General features: G+C 44.4%; 1 protein-coding gene across 5 annotated transcripts in view; it reads left to right on the top strand.

The window, feature by feature from the left end:
* LOC122539499 (netrin receptor UNC5C-like) overlaps positions 1 to 12,512 on the top strand; it is a 395,240-nt gene that overhangs the window by 1,319 nt on the left and 381,409 nt on the right. The gene's annotated exons all lie outside the window — the stretch shown is intronic.

Raw genomic sequence — 12,512 nt, 5'->3', positions numbered from 1 at the left:
GGAGGGAGAGTGGAGAGGAGAGGAGAAGAAGGGAAAGACTGGAAGAGAGGAGTGTGGATGGAGAAGAGGAGAGTGGAGAGAGAGGAGGAAAGTGAAGGGGAGAAGAGGAGAGTGGAAAGGAAGAAGTGATGAGAGAGAGAGAATGGTGGAGAGTGAAAGGGGGAAAGGGAGGAGAGAGTGGGGAAGGAGAGATGTCCCAACCCGCCTGTAGGATTCAGCCGGGAACATCTCGGGGAGTTGCAGCCCAGATTTCCCATGTAGTTTGATGTTATAGTTATGGGTCACTGCAGAGTGGTGGACAGGTGGGTGTGAATGACTGAACGGATGAGCCAGGATAAAGAACAATGCGGCGGGTTTACCATCCAATCGTTTCTGGTGTTTAATAATCTGTTGAATTGAAATCATGATGAATCGAGTCAAAGAGATTTTTATTCTGGGGTGTGTACATGTGTGCAGAGCTGTTTGTGAAACGTCAGTGTGGAGAGAAATTCTGTTCCAGCTACAGATGGATGGGAAGGTTTCTGGGGCAGCCTTGCCCAGGCGTCTCGTGTCGAAAACACCCGCTACTTTCGAGGGACGAGGGAAAAGCTCAGGAGGGATTGCTCTGAGTCGGCTCCTTCATGCGCCGTGAGAGTGGGGACTGCATTCAGGAAGCTCTTGTGACTTTAAACCGGGGTGGGTTGGTGGGAGGGGAGAGATACGCACAAAGTTTCTTTAAAATGCCATTTTGACCCTGCTTGTTAGATACCAACATCCTTCCCCTGGCCTTAGGATATCGTGCCCTCTCAATAAATGAAAACTCATGCTGGCTTCCCATCGATGCTGTCAGTCAGGAGAGGTTAGAGCAGCAGCATCCGCCAGGATTAATGCGGCAAGACAGAGGGAAGGTGGAAAAACTGTTTCATTTACTTCCCAAAGACAGATGAACAGGTGACTGACATGGTCTCATGGGATCAGATTTGGCTTTCAAATGTACCCCTCGGCCAATAGAAGTCTTTTAGCACTCTACAAATCTCGCATTGGTTTTTGGTTTCTTTCTGAAATGCTGATTTTCTGAGCTGAAACTTGCAAAAACTCATGCCCGTGGATTGGAGCATTTGACGCTTCGATTCTCAGCTCAAAATGTGTCCGAAAGCTCTTCCCAATTTATTTTTTCTTTTGGTGTGTTCTGTTGTCCAAACTGTGCTTCAATTACTGGAGCAGGAGCCTATAAGATCTATTGCGGCAAAACTGCCTGGACCCAGCCGCGGGAATGGAGCTGCGTTAGAAATCCTATTGAGGGCAGAATTGTATTAAGAGTTTCCCTTGCGCTTGTAGAATCCAATTCCTAACATTAAATTACACGCAGGCACCAACAGCAACGCGGCTTGGTTCCTAAATACAGCCTGAATGTGTAGTACAGTGGGCGGGTGTATGTACAAATCCAGGATCAAGCAATTTCATTCCCTCCCCTATAGAGTCTGCCTTCTGCCCATATTGTGGCGCCTGGTGACATTGGTCTGTCAGTTTTATGAGAGGGTCTCTCAGATACTGGGAGGTGGTGGTGTTTGGGGAGGGGGAGTGCTGGGCGAGTTTATAACGAGGTACTCTCAATCGTTTCTCTCCCTGTTTTTTTTTAAAAAAAAGCCAGGGACCAGCTGGTAAGATCGGACGATGAGTGAAGTGAGTCACTTAGCACTCCGAATGCCTCTGAGAGACAGCATTGCCTGTCCGGGGGGAAAGGGTGGGCGGTCGGTGGCGAATTTAAATGGAATATACAGAGCAGGACCCCGGGCACAGACTTAGGGCAAGAAATGTGTTCATTCCTCCAAGAAAAAAGCTCCCCCTTTTCTTGATTATCAATCATTACTAAGAACACACATACATACACACATACATACATACACACACACATACACACACACACACACTCCAGTATTGAACCCGCGACCCAGGATTTTGCAGTTCGGACCTGCTGAAGTCACTGAGAATTTCTGCAGTCTCCCTTTCCAGTCAGATACTGAATTGAAAAGGTGTTCACATGTTCCCAACCCTCTCCCTGCTCCTGTTTCACACCAGCCGATTCGAAACCTTTCACCCCTTTCAGTAAACACATGGCGAAATAAATTGCAGAGCTGTGAATGAGTACCAGGGATTTCATACCCCATGTCCCGACGCTTCTCAAAATGTGATATTGCGCTGGAAAAACAATAAGGAGATGGTATTTCTGTTCTGAGTTGTCCGGGGTGGATGTGGGCTTTACACACTCACTGCAAACTATCCAAAGCACTCTCTGATGATGCTGTGAGAGTCTTAGTTTCAAAACTGGAGATGCCGTTTAAAGAGCGAGTGACCGAATGAGTGTCATTTAAAACAATGGCCATGTATCTCCCCTGTTGAACATGTCAAACAGCTTCCAATTGCCGGAGCCCACAACTAACGGGCTCCATTTACAAAGATCACTATTCAATCCAACAGTGTAATCAGGGGAGTCTTCCTTACCCCAAGAGTGATGGCTGTGTAGAACACAGCACTATCATAGATGACCCTCCTTCTCAGTCGCTCCCCTCGCCTGGGGTGTGGTGACCCTCTGGTAAAACCACCACCAGTGTCCCTCTCTAATGAGACAGCAATCCCAATTATCCTCTGGGACGATGGCGACTTTACCTGACCACAGGGAGTGGGTGAGGTGGATCTAGAGATGAGCTTTCAGGGTGAGGTGGGGTGGGGGTAAGGACTGCAGAGAGGAAAGGCCATAAGGTTGTGTTGAGAGATGGAAGGAAGTAAAAGACTGCTCACCTCAGATGGGCCGAATGGCCTGTTTCTGTACTGTAAACTGTACTTAATGAACAAAAGGTATCTCTACCACCAATACAGGTGCACAAGATAAAAACCGAAAGGACTGCGGATGCAGTAAATCAGAAACAAGAACAGAAATTGCTGGAAAAGTTCAGCAGGTCTGGCAGCATCTGTGGAGAGAGAAGAACAGAGTTAACGTTTTGGGTCAAGTGACCCTTCCCCAGTTCTCTCCACAGATGCTGCCAGATCTGCTGAACTTTTCTAGCAATTTCTGTTCTTGTTACGGGTACCTGAGTTTCTGTTCATGACTTGACGTTCAAGTCATTTTAAATCAAGGGAGGAGTTTTGATCATAAGCTAGAATGTCTGACGTACAAAGCAAAACGGTTGTAGAAGTTTACGTGTTTGCGTGCAAGTGTATGTGTGTGCAAATAGGTGGATGGGTAGATATCAGAGTGTGATAGCACGTGTGTGTGTCTGTGGGTGGATGGGTGGATATCAGTGTGTTAGCACGTGTGTGTCTGTGGGTGGATGGGTGGATATCAGTGTGTTAGCACGTGTATGTGTCTGTGGGTGGATGGGTGGATATCAGTGTGTTAGCACGTGTATGTGTCTGTGGGTGGATGGGCGGATATCAGTGTGTTAGCACATGTGTGGGGCTGGATGGCTACACATCAGTGTGTTAGCACATGTGTGTGTGTCTATGGGTGGATGGGTAGATATCAGTGTGTTAGCACGTGTATGTGTCTATGGGTGGATGGGTAGATATCAGTGTGTTAGCACGTGTGTGTGTCTGTGGGTGGATGGGCAGATATCAGTATGTTAGCACGTGTGTGTCTGTGGGTGGATGGGCAGATAACAGTGTGTTAGCACGTGTGTGTGTATCTGTGGGTGGATGGGTGGATATCAGTGTGTTAGCACGTGTGTGTCTGTGGGTGGATAGGCAGATAACAGTGTGTTAGCACGTGTGTGTGTCTGTGGGTGGATGGGCAGATAACAGTGTGTTAGCACGTGTGTGTGTCTGTGGGTGGATGGGCGGATATCAGTGTGTTAGCACGTGTGTGTGTCTCTGGGTGGATGGGCGGATATCAGTGTGTTAGCACGTGTGTGTGTCTGTGGGTGGATGGGTGGATATCAGTGTGTTAGCACGTGTGTGTGTGTGGGTGGATAGGCAGATAACAGTGTGTTAGCACGTGTGTGTGTCTGTGGGTGGATGGGCGGATATCAGTGTGTTAGCACGTGTGTGTGTCTGTGGGTGAGCTTCAATGCGTGAGGCTGTAGGTTCGGATGTATTAAAGGGTGTGAGTGTGAGTGCGTGCACAGAAGTTGAATGTGTGCTCCCGAATGGGTGGCGTGTGTGTGAATGTGTGATCCAGATCTGTGAGAGAGTTTGGGTGTGTGTGTGTGTGTGTGTGCAAGCACTAGTATTCCGAGTGCGTGCACAGAAGTTGAATGTGTGCTCCCGAATGGGTGGCGTGTGTGTGATCCAGATCTGTGAGAGAGTTTGGGTGTGTGTGTGTGTGTGCAAGCACTAGTATTTCATTCTGGGAGTAGGAAGTTGATGAAAAATAGTCTCACAGAAGGTGGCAACGTGGAGATTCCAGATAATGGAGAGACGATTCACTGCATTAACTTTCGGGTTTTACGTGGTATACTGGTATTCCAATTCCCAGATCTCCACCAAATAGAATCAAGTGATGATCGGATCATTTCAGAGCGTTTTACAAAATAAAACCCCTCACTGAGCATGATGAAATGAGGTCATTCGGTTGGGAATATGTGAACATGTATTTACATATAACCGGTATTCGGAGCGAAAGGTGGGGGTGGAACAATTAAACTTGTCGATTAGAAGCCATCTAATTCTCCTGTCTTGGATATCTAGCAGAATCTTCATGGATTTTGATTCATTGGCGTGTCTTCTGCTATTATTCACCCGGATTAGTGTAATGTAATGTTAGCTTTCTTCTCTATACAGTAACTCTAGCCCCGGGGTGGTGATGAACTTTTCATGGAATCGTGCATCACAGTCCTTGCAGCCCATCTAATCTGTACTGGCTCTTCAAAACAACTATCCCATTTGTCTCACTCCCTTTACCGTTTCAAATCTTCCCTTTTCAAGTACACTTCAGTAGCACATATGAAGCAAGGTTTCCCCATTTATCTCTCCACCCTGGTGGCTCCCTGCCTCTATTCCTGATGAAGGGCTTTTTTGCCCGAAACGATATTTTCCTGATCCTCGAATGCTGCCTGACCCGCTGTGCTTTTCCAGCACCACTGTGATCTAAACTTCAGCCACTTCAATCATTGTTCTGGCGTCTCGTGCTGATTTTTGCATCACACATATCTGTGATAGGCAGCTGCCTGCTTGAGTTATTTTTTTAAAGCTTGCCTTTTGCCGCTTACTGAAGAATCCGCTACACCTCTAAAGCTGCCCTTTGCACTGATAAATCTTGTCCATTACTTCTGTGTCAATCTGTAACAGTCTGTACGTTCAGTAAAGGTGGTCTGGGAGTTTTAATGCCATGTTTTCGATGTGGGGTATGCCCCTCTTGTTTGTTTTCAAATTTAAGAACCATTTGAGTGATTACTAAATTAACCCTCAAGTTTAAAATCATTTATTTTCTCACGCCAGCAAGGAACAACAATAGACTGTTCAACCCTTCAAGGTTTGCTCCACTGTTCAATAAGATCGTGGCTGACCTGATTTTAACTTCAACTGCACATCCCTGATATCACCCGGCTTCATAATCAACAATCTAATCTACTTCTGGCTTAGTTTTTTCTGAAGAAGGGAATTCCAAAGCCCCTCAATCCTCTGATAGAGTTCCTCATCTCTGTTTAAAATGGGCGACCCCTTTTAAATGATGACGATCTCAAATTTCTAAACATCAATGGTATCTGTGTGAAGGGGATGTCACTTTAATGCTGATCATTGAGATTTTTAGGTTTCCAGGAACTTAATCAAGCTAATGATAGCTTCATGGATGACAAGGGGGTGTCATCAGTGATTGATGGATCAGAAGCCTATTGATTATTCAACTCTTAATCAAATAATCATTGTCAGGATCCTAGTTTTACTGAAATCCAGCTAATCCAATCAACCCTCTGACAGTAAGTGCTGTGGTTAATGACCTGTGATAATTCAGATCCATTGGTTCGACTGGGTGAGCAAGAAGCTAAGGGATGGGTCATACTAAATCATTTATTCAAAATGCAGTAGCACACCCCCCCTACCCTTCCTGTCCACAGCAGGCATATCTATTGCTTTGCTTCGCTATATATCATCGTTAAGTATTCTGGAGCTCGCATGAAAACCCAGATTCCCCAGCTCTCAGCCAAGGGGATAGCAATCCTGTCCAAAAGAGTGAAAGTTAATTAATACTAATTAAAAAGTGGAATGCCAGAAGCAGCCCCTCATGTCTAGCCCTGCTTTCACAGCTCTGCTTACTCGCTTATCAGTGGACTGTATGATCTTGCTCATTGTTTCAAGTCCATTAGCCAAGCCCCCTGTTTAGATGGTAAGTCATGATATTTCAGTAAAGTGCATTTAAAACAAACTTTTGTTGTAGCTGGACCGCCCAAGTGTTCAACTGATCTGCTTCAGACAACAGAAAGAGACCAACTTTCATGACCTTTCCTACTCAGGTGAAAGCCAGGCAGTTTTGAACAAAAGATGCCGGAGAGATAGTTGGGGCATGGGGGCTGGGAGAATGGTTGGCCGGGGAGCTAATCTGTCTGTTTCTGTTGAGGGCTGAAGCTGGTGTGTGCGTTTTGAGCTCTGTCCCAGTCAGGTCCTCTTACAACCCAGGACAGAAGGTTCAAGTGTCATAGTCATAGAGATGTACAGCACGGAAACAGACCCTTCAGTCCAACTCGTCTATGCTGACCAGATATCCCAACCCAATCCAGTCCCACCTGCCAGTGCCCGATCCATATCCCACCAAACCCTCCCTATTCATATACCTATCCAAATGCCTTTTAAATGCTGCAATTGTACTGGACTCCACCAATTCCTCTGGCCGCTCATTCCATACATGTACCACCCTCTGTGTGAAAAGGTTGCCCCTTAGGTCTCTTTTATATCTTTCCCCTCTCACCCTGAACCTATGCTCTCTAGTTCTGGACTCACCCATACCAGAGAAAAGACCCTGTCCATTTATCTTACCCATGCTCCTGATGATTTTATCAACCTCTATAAGGTCACCCCTCAGCCTCCAACGCTCCGGAGAAAACAGCCCTAGCCTATTCAACCTCAGCTTCTGAAAGGAAGGAGACCAGAACTGCATGCGATATTCCAAAAGTGGCCTCACCAATGTCCTATACAGCCGCAACATGACCTCTCAACTTCTGTATTCAATACTCTGACCAATAAAGGAAAGCATACCAAACGCCTTCTTCACTCTCCTATCTACCTGCGATTCCACTTTCAAAGAGCTATGAACCTACACTCCAAGGTCTCTCTGTTCAGCAACACATTAAGTGTATAAGTCCTGCCAAGATTTGCTTTTCCAAAAATGCAGCACCTGGCATTTATCTGAATTAAACTCCATCTGCCATTTTTCAGCCCATTGGCCGATCTGATCAAGATCCCATTGTAATCTGAGATAACTTTCTTCGCTGTCCACTACACCTCCAATTTTCGTGTCATCTGCAAACTTACTAACTATACCTCTTATGCTCGCATCCAAATCATTTATGTAAATGACAAAAAGTAGAGGACCCAGCACCAATTCCTGTGGCACTCCACTGGTTATAGGACTCCAATCTGAAAAACAACCCTCCACCACCACTCTCTGCCTTCTACCTTTGAGCCATTTCTGTATCTAAATGGCTAGTTCTCCCTGTATTCCATGAGATCTAACCTTGCTAATCAGTCTCCTATGGGGAACCTTGTCGAGCGCCTTACTGAAGTCCATATAGATCACGTCTATCGCTCTGCCCTCATCAATCCTCTTCGTTACTTCTTCAAAAACCTCAATCAAGTTTGTGAGACATGACGTAACTAATGCACTACCATAGCAACAACATTACCACTTCCTGTTGATATATGCCATAATTCTCAATGGCTACAATGGAAATCTGCCAACACTTAATCCAGGCTTTGAGAGAATCATCCTTTGGCAGAGTTTTATATTGCTTCATTGACTTTACTAAAGTTCACTTGAAAATTAGTTTGGCCCAATTCTCCAGGATTGTCCTGGAGTTCCTGGGAATCAAAAAATAACCTACGGAGCTTTTCTCTTCAGGCGTGAGATAAATTATGGGGGCATTAATAACAAAAACAGTGTTCTGTCCTAATTTCTTAATTTGCTGTAACCTAATTAGTAGTACTTAGCTGTTGATTGAAAGGGAAGAAAGACTGTTTAATTGAGTTGTTGGTAATCAGAGGTCATTTGAAGAAGCCTCCAGGCATAGGTCCAACCAGGGATGACATCACCACAGGAAATGATATCATCAAACCTAAACGCATAAATAGAAAGCGGGTCACTAACACCAGTGCTTCATCGGAGGATCACTGAAGATGTTACCTAGTATGGTGATGAAACATCTGAAAACTAACCTTCCAGCTCAGCGAGCAAACTTAGATGCATGGCATCTCTGTTTGGAAAAAGTGTGAATTTAACACTGTGTTTATATCAACATCATTAGTGTCCCTCACAGCACAAGATGATCAGTGTGGTTAACCTCTGCAGTAATTAAATGTTTTGTACTACAAAGTGCAGTTAGAATCAAACTTAGGAAATGTTCTTTCACAGAAAGTAGAGCATTCAAATTGTTGTGTTTGAATTAATTTCATGTTTATTCTAGAGACCTGTGATAGCTTCTAATCTGGATGTCAATGAATAAGGGTGGTAATAGTCTGACCAATCATTAAGTTTGTGAAAATGTCAGAATGGGAGGAGAGAGGATGGTAGTTGTTTTGGGGAATCCTGGCCTAGGATAAATATCTAAAAATGGGCAGCATGTATTTAAGGTGAGGGTGGAAAGTTCAAAGGAGAACTGCGGGGCAAGTTTTTTACAGAGTGGTAGGAGTCTGAAATGCCATGCCAGGGGTGGGGCTGGAGGCAGGTACAATAGGGGAGTTTCAGAGACTTTTAGATAAGCACATGGACATGAAAGGAATGAAGGGATATGGACCAAGGACAAGCGGAAGGGATGAGTTTAATTTGGAGTCATGTTCAGTACAACATTGTGGGCTGAAGGGCCTGTTCATGTACTGTACAGTTCTATGTTCTGTGTGCTGTGATAGGCACTGGGGCTTTCCTATTGTCATCTGTCTGTTGAAAACGTAAGTCCGTTACAATAGAATGCGAGTTATTGGTGTCTGACACTGTCATGGTTTCTTGGTTAACCCTTACAGGCTCATGCTCTAAAACCAAGTTGGGTTGAAGAATGTAGCCTCCTTCCAATGGGAAACTTTTAATAAAAATACATATTCCTGCTGGGCTGAGGAAAATGAACTGAAGCGTCAGGTTGTCATTTTATTTTCAATTCACACAACAATAAAATATATTCCTAAAGGAAAGATAGTAGGTTAATATTTATATCTCTACGAATCATCTTCTCTATCTCAATCTCAATGTTCACTGCCATCTACAAATTCGTCTCTGAATTTCTGTATCTATTTTCTCTTGTAGATAAATAAAATAGACATCTGTTTCTTACCAACAGCTTGTGGGAGGTTGAGAGATTTAGGAAAATAATTTCCTTTGTCTCCATGTGAGAAAGGTGATGAACTGTAGAGGCTTACTGCTTGCAACCAGAATCTGTTCAGTTTAACTCCCTGCCACCCGTTATCAACCTATATTTGACACTGAGGAATAGAACATTCAAATCAAATAAATAGAAACAAATGCAAGATCTACTATTATGCGAGCTGTCAGTAAAAATGAATTGAATGATATTATAGTTAAAAACAGTGGACAGGTATTTTACAGCAGATTTGTAAAAATGACTTGTGAAGTTTAAAAATGAATATGAGTGTCAGATGGTTCTGTCAATTGAGCATCAAATTGCATCCATTAGAAGCCTCTGAGATTTCAGAGATGGATGCAAGGAAGTCTTGTATCTTAGGATGGAGAGAGAAATCGGGAGACAGTGCTTACTGTCTGTTGTGTCGTCACAGTCTTTAGCTTCAGGCATTCTCAACTGTGCCTTGTTGATAATGGCAACACAGGTCAGCAGTGTGTTCCATGGCGATTAGTGTCCAATAGGGACCCCATGGTGGAGAGGCTGAAGCAACGGGATTGTTCTCATTTGAACAGAAAACATTTAGTGCAAAAAAGAATCGAGGCGTTCAAAGTTATGAAGGGATGTTGATTGGGTAAATGAGGAGCAACTGTTTTACCACTGGCCAAAGGAAAGCAACATGAGATAGTTCGTGAATGAGCAAGAGGAAGGAATAAGGGAAGATTTCATTTTTACATATTGTGTTATGATCTGGAATATAGAGACTGAAAATACAGTGGCAGCAAATTTGACAGTAACTTTCAAAAAAGGAATTGAATGCGTGCTTGAAAAGGTAGAACAAAATGCAAAGTAACCAGCCAAAAGCAGGGAGAGCAGGTCTAATTAGAAACCTCTTTCAAGGAAACACAATTGATCCTCTTCTGTAATGTCAGATTCTGCAAAAATATTCTCATACACTCAAGGAAAGCCTGACCCACACCCTGCAGATTTGAACAGCAATTGTTTCAACCCTCATGAATTCTAAATAATTTTGCGTTTCCGCTGCTCTTGCACTTTTTAACTCCATGCCATTTGGAAACAAACAACTTGCCCCCCATTGGAATAAACACTAGCCTGAAACTGTCAGTTCAACCCACTGATTAAAGGCTGAAGCTGACATTTCACATTGCATATTCCTGAACCAAACTAGTACCTGTTGTGCTGCATTGCGACTTTCTATGCTGTCATTTCAACCATTTCAGTCGTTAACTCACTCTCACCCATGTTTGCTGTAGAATTGAAGGGAGCATCAGAAACTTTCCTTTCTCATTTCCTCCCAACACAGTAATAATCCCATGGGATGTGGCTTCTCTTAGGTAGTGAAACCTTTTCAACAGCTGTACGAACTCAGGGGAGAAGGCTTTACACTGTCCAGCGAAAATCATGTTGGGAAAGATATGACTGAGATGTCTAAGATCATGAGGATATGGAGATGGTGAATAGAGAGCAGCTGTTCCCCTTAGTTGAGGGGTCAATCATGTAAGGGGTTTTAGGGTAAGGGGCAGGAGTTTCAGAGGGTCTTTGGGAAACAACTTAGTGGTGATGGGAATCGGGAATGCCTGGGAAGGTAGTGAAGGCTGGAAACCTGACAACTTTAAGAAATGCTTGGATGAGTATTCCAAATATCATAAGATTCAAAGATATGGGGCAAGTGCAGGAAATTGGGATTAGTGCACCTTTAGTGGTAGTTGCACAGGTGCAGATCTGATGGGCTGAATGGCCTTTTCTGCGCAGTATGAATCTATGAAATGAGGATTTGCCAGTTCAATCCTTGGGATAAGAGGGCTGTCCTACATCACAGTGCCAAGGACTTGGGTTCAATTCCTTGGGTGACTATGTGGAGTTTGCACATTCTCTCTTGTGTGAGTTTCCTCCCTCAGTCAAAGGACGTGAGGGTTAGGTGGATTGGCTGTGCTAAATAGTCCAGGGATGTGCAGACTGGATGGATTAACCATGGGAAATGCATGGTGATAGGGTAGAGGGGCTGAGTCTACTGCTCAGAGGGTTGGTGTGGACTGATTGGATGAATGGCCTTCCTCCACACTGTAGGGATTCTATGGTAATGCTGATTGGAGTTGATGTGTAGGAGGTTGATATGGATTCTCAATACGAGTTGGGCCAAAGGTGTAATCCTATGCTGGATATTTTCTGAAAGCGCAGGCTCCATTTTTCAACACACATATTGCCTGGTGGAGTGCTCGTGTGCAACTGTGTTTAGCCTGTGCTCTACCTGGACCTGTACTCTCCGTCAGTGCTGGATTTAGTGAATCCATATTGATAAGCTGTACGGTTAATGCAACCTTCACTGTGGGTATAGGTTTCTCCTCAAAAACCACACAAAATAGGGTTGCATATTTGCAAACTTGAAGATTCTCTTCTCCAGACAAAGATGGACAAATGCATAGACCAGTGAGCCTGATGTCAGTGGTGGGCAGGTTGTTGGAGGGAATCCTGAGGGACAGGATGTACATGTATTTGGAAAGGCAGGGACTGATTCGTGTTAGTCAACATGGCTTTGTGTGTGGGAAATCATGTCTCACAAACTTGATTGAGTTTTTTGAGGAAGTAACAAAGAGGGATTATCAGGGCAGAGTGGTAGGTGTGATCTATATGGAGCTGAAAATGTGTTGCTGGAAAAGCGCAGCAGGTCAGGCAGCATCAAAGGAGCAGGAGAATCGACGTTTCGGGCATGAGCCCTTCTTCAGGACTTCAGTAAGACGTTCGACAATGTTCCCTATGGGAGACTGATTAGCAAGGATAGATCTCACGCAATACAGGGAGAACCAGCCATTTGGATACAGAACTGGCTCAAAGGTAGAAGACAGAGGGTGGTGGTGGAGGGTTATTTTTCAGACTGGAGGCCTGTGACCAGTGGAGTGCCACAAGGATTGGTGCTGGGTCCTCTACTTTTTGTCATTTACATAAATGATTTGGATGCAAGCATAAGAGGTACAGTTAGCAAGTTTGCAGATGACACCAAAATTGGAGGTGTAGTGGTCAGCG

The sequence above is a fragment of the Chiloscyllium plagiosum genome, chromosome 32 (genome assembly GCF_004010195.1).
Source record: "Chiloscyllium plagiosum isolate BGI_BamShark_2017 chromosome 32, ASM401019v2, whole genome shotgun sequence".
In the NCBI taxonomy this organism is placed as follows: Eukaryota; Metazoa; Chordata; class Chondrichthyes; order Orectolobiformes; family Hemiscylliidae; genus Chiloscyllium; species Chiloscyllium plagiosum.
Note: the sequence above shows the minus strand (reverse complement) of the source record. Positions and strands in the feature narration are given on the sequence as shown.